Source organism: Actinia tenebrosa, unplaced genomic scaffold (genome assembly GCF_029948245.1).
Source record: "Actinia tenebrosa isolate PJP-AT-01 unplaced genomic scaffold, QUT_ActTen_1.0 PGA_scaffold0__85_contigs__length_37466705, whole genome shotgun sequence".
NCBI classification, from domain to species: Eukaryota; Metazoa; Cnidaria; class Anthozoa; order Actiniaria; family Actiniidae; genus Actinia; species Actinia tenebrosa.
In genome coordinates, this window is record NW_028292569.1 from 30176721 (window position 1) to 30186999 (window position 10279).

The 10279-nt window shown below is 36.3% G+C and overlaps 1 long non-coding RNA gene across 1 annotated transcript; it reads left to right on the forward strand.

The window, feature by feature from the left end:
- Window positions 1–2776: 2776 nt before the first annotated feature.
- LOC116294978 (uncharacterized) lies at window positions 2777–4829 on the forward strand. The gene is made up of 2 exons (XR_016121715.1): window positions 2777–2847; window positions 4497–4829. It is a non-coding gene; the product is annotated as an uncharacterized LOC116294978 (long non-coding RNA).
- The last annotated feature ends 5450 nt before the right edge of the window (window positions 4830–10279 follow it).

Here is a 10279-nt window from a genome sequence, read left to right on the forward strand (position 1 = left end):
AGAGTTGGCAGTACCTTTTTAAATTGAGTCGAAAGTGTGCCTTCTTCATGACTTCAGCCATTGTACATATGGCGGCCTGCTTCAAACAGTCAAAAGGTTGAAAATTGACGAAAACTATCCATGTTCAGCCAGCCGTAATTTTCCAAAGCTTCTCATTCATTTCTGGAGACAGTTTTTGAGTTTTTTTATCAATAAAAGGCAGGAAAACAAGCGGAAGGATGTAGCATTTTTCATCTTGGTTGTGAATAGCTTGAAGTTTGAAGTACGACAGTTTTCTTCTCAATCTCATGTTGAGTTCTTGAGGTCTTCTTTTGATGCCTTTTTTGCTTTGCATTTACATGTTTTGCAAAAGAAAGCCTCACTTTTGTTTTCATATTTCATAAAACTTTAAGCTATTGCTAAATTCTTTCAAAGTAAACTAAAACTTCTCTTTTTGAGCGACTCAAACATACGTGACTTTTAGCACGTACAGAAAGCCCTTCCAATGCAGTTCTCATTTGACATACGTTGTTAACTATACTTTTTGTTGCTTTTACAGCTTATGTAAAAGGAAACCGATCACAACACAGGAAACCCACAAAGAGCAAATTACTTTTCTAAAAGAAGAAAACAAATATAGCCGGGTTCCCTGTGACAAAGATACAGAGTTACAAAGATACAGAGTTACAAAATATATCTCATGTATCTCATGAAAGATATATAGATAAAGTTATAAATAAGAGACCATAAGAGGATTTTCCATGTTTTTTGTTTTTTTTCTTTTTTCATCTAAAGTTAGACGTAAGTCAACGGATTTCAAATTAAATAAAATGCACAAGGAATCAAGATTGTTCTCCTTCAAAACTTAAAAAAAAATCTCTCGTGGTATTAAAAAGAAGCCAAAATAGTGTTTGAACCGCGAAAAGTCGTGTTAACTCTACAAACGAGAGAATAATGCTGTGAACAAAATGAATTAGAATACTAATAATATAACTGTGAAATATTAGCATTACTAAGGCCCCTTCCACCTTGCCGGATAATTGTCATGGGAACATGGAGGGAAGGCTAAAAATTCACCGGAGGCTCAATTTCAGCTTCGGTCCACATGCTCAGATGTGGGTTTATTTTATTTTATTTTATTTTATTTTATTTTATTTTATTTTATTTTATTTTATTTTATTTATTTTATTTATTTTCTTTATTTTATTTTATTTTATTTATTTTATTTTATTTTATTTTCTTTTATTTTATTTTATTTTATTTTATTTTATTTATTTTATTTTCTTTTACTTTTATTTTATTTTATTTTATTTTATTTTATTTATTTTATTTTATTTTATTTTATTTTATTTTATTTTCTTTTGTATTTTATTTTATTTTCTTTTTATTTCTTTTCTTTATCTTTTATTTATTTTATTTTCTTTTCTTTTCTTTTATTTTATTTTATTTTATTTTATTTTATTTTATTTTATTTTTGTTTTTGGGAGCGAAACATTTTATCCGTTTTCATGTGTGGACGGAAAAAAAATTTTCGGTTTCGGTGTGAAAGTTGCGGATTTAAATTTATCCGGCATAGTGTGAACGGGGCCTACTTCTTTTGTTTTCTATTGTTCAACTAGCACTATTTTGTACAATTTGGTTGGCCCACGGAGATTGACTACAAGCCTCTATTTTGTCAACGAGTTGCCATCACATCATCAAGCTCTCTATCAGTATTTCGAGAGCCAAATGCGATATATACTCTGTTTACATGTAATTCAATATCGCCGTAACTCTATTTTCTTGTATTTTCTATTTTCTTGTAACTCTGTTTTATTGAAATTCGACATCTTTGTAACTCTGTATCTTTGTATCTTCGTAACCCTGTATCTTGTAACGCTATAACGATTTTTTTAGGGGTTTCAAAGGAAAAATGAAATTTTTGAATGACCACGTTTTTACTGAAATAGGAATTAACATAAAACTGCTGCTAACGACTCATTTTCTCCATTTTTTGACCCAACTTTCTAAATCCGCGCTTGAGATCGTGGGGGATGAATACTTTGCTCAAGGTTCAGAAAATTTGAAAAAAATCTGTGAGATCATTATATTTTTGAGAAATTTGACGTTGAAGTTTTGATGCATAGAAATTTTGCAAAACAAAACACTTCGGTAATGTCGTGGTTGATTATAGATTAGGTAATTATACCTCCTGATGAACGCCTAAGTATGAAAATTCTTTGACGTTTACTTCAAAAAAACAGGGCAATTAGGTGCAGAATTATTCTCTTAACCCTTTAGGGTTGTTGTTTTTTTCCCCTGCTCCTCCCAGTAAATGTCTTAACAGTGATAGGTAAAGTATAACATTTTCATTCTGGGAAATATTAAAAACCTTGAAACCTTGAAATCTTGAAGCTATGCTGTAGCTCTGATGATCAAGGTGACTGGTTAGGCATTGGTTTATTCATGGCCAGAATTTTCAATAAATACAAGCCCCAGTCATTCCAATCTTACGATTGCAGAGAGAAGCAGTCAGTTTGTACCTGTTCAACCTCTTATTTACTGCGGTAAGTAGGCATAATTTTTGTGTAATAATTCCTTTAAGAGCCGTTGTCTGTAATAAAATACGGAGAATCGCCGGACAGTCGCGAAAAATCGAATTTCTTTTTATTTCATGAATCTAACCCCTTTAGTGAACTATTTTCTAAAAAACTTTTTGGAATTAATTGTATTTAGACTCCTTGCAATAATTCGTTTCTACGCTTCGCGTATCCACGATTTAAAAGAATGCCTAATATATCGTTATTTTCTTTATAACAGATTCTGCTGTCGTAAAACGTAAAGCTCAATGCCTTTGGTCAGGTAATTGTGCTCCAGGATCTTGGTGTAGTGAGTATCGCTATGTTTTTTTTCAATAGACCTCCTCGGCTTGGACGTAATGTTGTCCCATTTCAGACCACGTGTCATTCCCTTGAAAATGAGATTCTTTGTTTGAGTTGTATCCATATTCATGTGTCTTCTAATGTGAAACCGTTAAACAAAGAATTGATACTCAAGGGAATGACACGTAGTCTGAAAGGGGACAACATTACGTCACAGCGTAAAACCGCTGTACATAATAACTCGTTGGCCGTGAGTCAAAAAATTAATGGTGGACAAAAATAAATCGTAAAATTTTGGCCCTTTCCTTTCGAATATCAGAAAGATATTTCAGTGAGTGGTTCTTAATGTATTCAAGATTATTTCAGAAAAGTTCCAGCTCGAATGAAAGAGTTTTAATTTTGAAGCTATTTTTGTCCAAGTGGCCCTTTGAAAAAGGAAAATATGTCGTTTTGAATTACATTTGATTGGTACTACATTTCGACGAGTAAAGCTTTGTTTCGTTTGTGCTGCGACTATAATAATGACCTTATTTCGCTAAACTAGAAGCTTTTTGCTTGACCCGTGGTGGTGTTAGAGAAGTCAAAAAACAAGTCTAACAAGAAGAAACAGTCTAACAAGAAGAAACAAATCTATTGCAAGAAACTTAAGCTCACTTTACAAACTGCCATCGTCAATTTTACGCTAATTTACAGAAATCTTTTTTACAGTAATTTGTTTTCCAATAGCCCAAGACTACGATTACAAAATACTACCTACACTACTATAGTTCAGGGTCAACCAAAAAAACAAGTTTTCCAAGTACTGCACTGCTAGCTTTCTTTCAATTTTGAAGATCAAGATATTTTTCAGTCTCTCGGCTACTTGGCATTCAAAGTGTTCATAAGCTGGTTTTCTTGAGTGTTTTCACAGGTTAAATGTCCATTTAACGATCTGAACTTTGAAAACGTTTTCAAACTCTTCAGTATTTGAATTTTCATTTCTTCTAGCAGTTAAATGCTTGTTTTCTTTGTCTTTTTTGCTAAAATTTACAATCAATTCTCCTTTCTTGTTGAACAAATGCAATAAACCAGTTGTATGCCAGCTTGTACAGAGCTGTCATTACCTGTCAAAACTGGACCAATCTGATAGCCATAGGTCACGTTTTTAGCCAATCATCGCATAGATCAAATTTGTTTACGTGAGTTTGACGACAGACGCGCGCTCTTTTTGCAAACAAATTTTTTTGTTGTTGAAATTTTGCGCTATTTTTTTTCGTAAAAATCTATTATATAAAGCGAATAGATCAGGCTTAGCTATGTTCTGTTCTCTGATAAAGCACTCCTGAAGCTGTAGAACACTCAAAAAGTTACTTCGCCTACGGCTCGTGATTTCTATAACTTTTTTGTGTCCTACAGCTCCAGTCGTGTTTTATCAAAGAACAGAACATAGCTAAGCATGATCTATTTGTTAAACATACATTATTTTCTTCAAACGTTCCGTGTATCACATTGATAGTTGGATTTTAATATCCATAGAAGTTTGCAATATGAATAGATGGCAAGGCATAGTTTTTGGGAAATATAAAGCCGTAATATGGGAATTGTTTTAAATATTCATGAGCAACCATGGTAATAATGGCGTGAAACATTTTAACGCAACATGTTTTTGTTCAACAGTGAGCGGCAGATGTGTTTTTTTAATTTGAAAGCCTAAATGAAAGCAAAGCAGATTCCAGCAGGAATAAAGAAACTTGCAATTTTAACATTTTTTAACTATAACAGTAACTTGTAACCTAACGGGTTGCCCCTCGCCCCTAACCCTATTTTCAGTATTGATTCTGAAATCAAGTGATTAGTCGGAATGGTAAAATATGTTCATATTATTTGACTGATCGCACCCATTAACATATCTAAAGAATAAACCTTGATAACTCCAACATGCAGGGGTGAGGGACGCTTTAAAAACACTATGCAAATCTTCTAACAATAAATTGTTAACGATTAATTCTAGTTATTGGTTTGATGTTGATTTACTGAAGCAATAGAATTGATGTTTGTGCGGGTTTAAATAATGAATTTAAGTTGGAATACTGGTCACCCAAATCAGTATTAATACTGGGTAAATAATTCTTTTATCAGAATCGCTAACCTATCAATCCAGAGAGGTTTAAACTTTGAACTTTTCACTGGCTGCGTTCATAATCATTGGAAAAAATTGCCCATACATTTGAAATATTTGCTCTTTTCGGTCTTTTTCCTCTCTTTCCAAATTTTTTAATGAGATCGGACGTCATAACAGGCGATTATGATGAAAAATTTTGTTTTCGTTTAGAGAACAATTTTAGCCTTGCAGAGCGTTCAACACTAAATTGCTTCGTAGCACATAATTATATACTAGATGCCTCCATTTGTGGGGATTTTTGCAAAAATCTATCTAGCTAATTATGAGATATTTGAGATTCTTTAAATATAGTGCATAATTTACTTCAAAACCAAACAATGGATTTGATACGGCCAATGGATTTGAAAGCAGCCAAGCGAGATGAGACCGTGCATGGTGCGAAAGAATTTGATGTTATAATGTTGTGTGCCTCCTGTCATGGCTGCCATCACATGATGGTGCAAAGACTCTATTGTCGTGCCTCCTGTCATGGCTGCCATCACATGATGGTACAAAGACTCTATTGTCGTGCCTCCTGTAGGACTGTCCACAAGTTCCTTGGCAACGTTTGGGCAACTTTTCCGATTTCGAGCAACTTTGAGCACCTTTTCATTTTCTAGCAACTTTCGTTCTTTTTTTAACTTTTACGTGAATAGACCCCTTTCAAATTCCAAATTACCGCTGTGTTCCTTGATTACAGACTCATTTGCACAGGGTTAGCCTCGAGTTTGTGCAGAATATTCACGTGTTCCAGTCAAGGTCCGTCGAGTTTCAAAGTGTTTGTATTGTTGAAGTTGTGCATTCTTTACTTTACCGTTGGTATTATTGAATATTTAAACACTGATGCGAGGCTAACCCTGTGACCCGAAACTGGTCTATTTAAACAAATTATCACGCCAAATAAGGACAAAAAGTGAGTTTTTTTATTCTAATGATTTCAATACTTGTCTTTGCAATTTGTATACACTTTGTGACGTTCTGGTCTTCCTGTGGTAAACTGCTATGCATGTGGACAGCGGTTGTAAAATCTAAAATGGCGGAAGAAGCCACATGCTCGAGTAATTCTAAAATTGAAAAACATTGGTGAAAATTTCAGAATTTCGTACCTGGGGATGAGGAGAAAAAAGCCAAAGACTAAAAATAGCACAGTTTGATTTTCGGCCGTAATAGGCTAAACATTTTAAAAATCTTAAAATAAAATACACTGTTAGAATCTAGGATAATCCAAGCAAATTATATGAAAATATAGTTAAATTGGCGCATTTGTTTTGCGATGCGAGCGAGAAAAAAATTGTCCAAAATTCGCTCTGAATATAGTTTGGTTCCACCTTAAGATAATGGACGGAAGAGGAGAAATTACAATGCATAAATAAGTTAAGAACAGTTCTTGGATTAAATATGTTTGAAGGGAATTGCTTATAAGTAATATGCTATACAAAAATAATGACGAAAATACTATCGAGATAATAAGTAGTCTTTATAGTTTGTTTTAAACATCCGATGAGATGAGCTTGATTTAAGTACTGTTTAATAAACGAGCAAGAGTGTTTTATCGGGTATAAAACACGAGGCGTAGCCGAGTGGCTTTAGACCCGATAAAACACGATCTGCGAGTTTATTGAACGGCTTAGAAAACTCATGATGTATGTTCTCATATTGTACAGAATTCTTTACGAAATGAACTAAGTTTGATAGAGAAAATCCAAGTTAAAGTTTATGCAAATGAAGACGAATCTATATCCGATATAAAATCACCTTCATGGTCATGATTTCTATTGTGTTTTCCTCATGAATTATTAATGAGTTTTCTAAAATCAATGGGTACATCGTTCCAGCTTACTGCACTTGCATATTTCACGCTAAATTTACCATAATTGAGGTTTACACGGAGCAGAGAAAGATGTCTATTCGATGCAGAACGGGTATTATAATTGTGAGAGAACTTTACTTTCTTAAAATAATACTGAAAAATTTCAGGCAATTGTTGATTTACATGTTTATATGCAATTTCACAAAGCTGAAACTTGACTATCTCAAAGATGTTTAGAATCTCTAATTTTTGAAAGAGTGGTCTACTAGGAGTTCTTGCACGTGAGAAGGTCATTATACGATGGGCTCGTTTTCGAAGAATATGAAGAGGTAATTAATACCTTTGTTTTATAATTACTTCCCCATATGAGCGCACCGTATGATAAATGCGAATATATAAAACTATAGTATAAACTTTTCATAATATCAAGATTAAGGTACTCTCTACATTTATATAAGATTCCAACTGATTTGACAATTTTCCTTGAGATGTATGTGATATGTGAATCCCACGACAGGTGTTCATCTAACAGAACACCCAAACATTTTGTGCAACTGACTTTACCAATAAATTGTCTGTTTTTAAAACTAATCAAATCTTCAACACTGTTACCCACAACACTTTTAAGTTTTTGGCGAGAACCAAATATGATATACTTTGATTTTGCTAGATTAACTGTTAGCTTGTTGGCCTTGAACCAATCGTCAAGTAAGGCAAGCTCCTTGTTCAATACTTGGATGGCACTTTTTATTGCACCATGATGAGATAAGAGGTTCATGTCATCAGCATATACAGCAGCAGTAAGGGGGACTCGCGGTCAATGTCAAAGATTTACGGGTTTTACAGGCGGTTTAAGGAAGGCGCCGGCAGCGGGAATAAGCCGCGCGATAAGTCCTTACTGCTGCTGTGTTGGGAATCAAAGATAAGTGTTTATAAAAATGTGCGATATATATACGATGCATGAATGTAAAAAGTTCACCAATGACTTCTGTATAATTTGCCTAAGATCCAAAGTTAACATACCTAAGCCCAAGGGTTTCTGGTGTTGTGGTAAGAAAATGCAAATAGAAGACGACACGTCAGCGCAGTGTTACGAATGTGGTAAGAATATTCGTAATGCCGTACCAAATGCTACCAGAGAGCAGTATTACGCCAATGGAGGTCGTAAGAAAACGCCATATAAGAGAATAAAATACTTCAGGGACTGGATGAGTCATATCCAAGGTTTACATCCGGTATATTTAAGCGACGAAGTAAAGAAGAAAATCATAGACCATTTAGAAGAGCCAGCCCCACAAAGCCTACGGAAAGCGTTGAAAAAATTAAAGCTAGGGAAATATTACGAAGCTATTCCCTATCTTTTGTCTGAAATTACCGGTAAGTCTATTCCTGAGGTTTCTGATATGACAAAAGCCGAGTGGATGTTTTGTCGGCTGAATAAGGATATTCCTTATTATCCTGACGTAATTTACGAAATATTTTACAAAATAGACCCCAACCACCCCCTGTTAGGATGGATTCCGAGAAAATAAAAATGCAAAACTGGCGTTTATTTTGCCAGAAACCCCACTGGGGAATGCATCGCGCAGAACACCAAGCTATCCCCAGTGGGGTTTTTTGCATTTTGGGCTTACGGGGCTTATTTCATCCCGCGCCAGAGGCCCTCTAGTACATACACATATATCTTTCTTACGACCCACCAGAGGGTGAACTCCGGACAGCGTCCCGAGACACCCCCTGACTTTTCCAATCGCGAAACCCCCCATCGCGGGGTTGAATCGCACTTTCTACCCCTCCCCCCACGGTTGCTGTGAGTGGGGGAGGCTTTTTTTTCACTCACAGCAACCGGTCCAAATGCATCTACAGCGAGGCTCGAACTCGGGACTTTAGGCCTCCCCAGCCCCAAAGTCCACGATCACAAGCGAACGCCAGACACATCTGGACGCTTATGTATGTGAAAAATATTATATTTAATCTGCATAATTTCTAGACTGACGTTCGATATGTAAATAGAATCCTGTCACGATATTTACTGAGCAAGCTTTCTTTGAAGCTCTTCTTTTGCCTCCTGGTAGATCTTTTTGCGAGATTCCTCGGAAAGATCTTTTACGATTGTTTTTTTATTCCTTATGTCCGTCTTTAATTTCTCGTATTTGTCTTCTTCGGCCAGAATAAGCGAGAATTCTACGTCGTCTATCTTTCTGTCACGCAAAGCCTTTGAGACAAGATCGGTAATAGTATTTACTTTAGCCCTAGATAGAGCTATTGTCGTGTCATGCTTGGATATTTTCGTGGATAGCTTTTTCATAATGCCCGTAGCAACAGCCGAAATAATACCACAAGCTGCCCCAACGCCGGCCAAAGGAACTCCAACGATTATTCCCGGCCCAGTAAGCGAAGTAGCAACGCCAGAGCCCGTTAACACAACAGATATGGATCCTGAAGTTATCGCAATCTTATGTAGCGTACTCCGGGCTCTAACGTACTTTTTTCTAACTTTTTCATAGTGTTTTGCCTGCCCTTCCAAGTAAGCCAGGATTAAGTTCGCTTTATTCAGACGAAAGTTTTCGGCGTTTAGTTCGTTAGGTGTAGTATAGGGAACATCTGGGTACAACTGAGGTGCTGATGGTATAACATCCATTATATATACTAATGTACGACGCTTTTGGGAATGATATTGAGGAGCAGCCACATCACGACAACCGGGATTACTGGAACTGGAGGGCCTTTAGGAAGATGTTTCCACATGCAGACCCTAGTAAGTTCGAAAGAAGGCCCGATGGGATTTACTATAACGGCTCTAGGATGTACAGCAACGAGGATTTGAAACCTACGCTGGTCGATCAGATAGACAATCAACTGAAGAATTCTGGTTATATCGAACATAAGCCCGTGCAAGGTTGGTCAAAGGAATTATTGCTTGGTACCGGTACTTATCCGATACCCGCAGTTACGTTTAATGAACATCCAAGTTTGGATTTGACATTGAACATGCGGATCTCTAACAACCATTCCTTTCCGTTAAAGGTGCGAGATATCTTCAAAAACGTGCCCATTAATCATACCACCGCAAAAGAAGCCCACGAATGGTTAAGTGGTCCTAACATGCGTTATTGGCCGCAGCAGCTGAACTTTGCGGTTTGGTGTGCCACTAGCGGCTGCGGTGTAAGTGCAAACTTGATGAAGAATTCAATATTCATGTTTCACTTCCACTTCACGGTTAGAAGAATACTACATGAAATGGGTGTTATTGCGCTGCCGGGAGATGCTGCGTTCTATCCAAGGGATAATAAATACGACGTTCCAGCCTATGACAGGCTTTGTAAGGAGTTTGGAGTTGTGGGAAAAGACTTTAGATGCACTACCGGTGCTAACAATGGTTTGGGGCACATTTGGGCTTATTGGGGGATTGGCGGGCATGTGCTAAGTGATAAGGAAGTCCACGCGTTGAATTTACAATGGACCATGGCTTCCCACCCAGAAACCCAC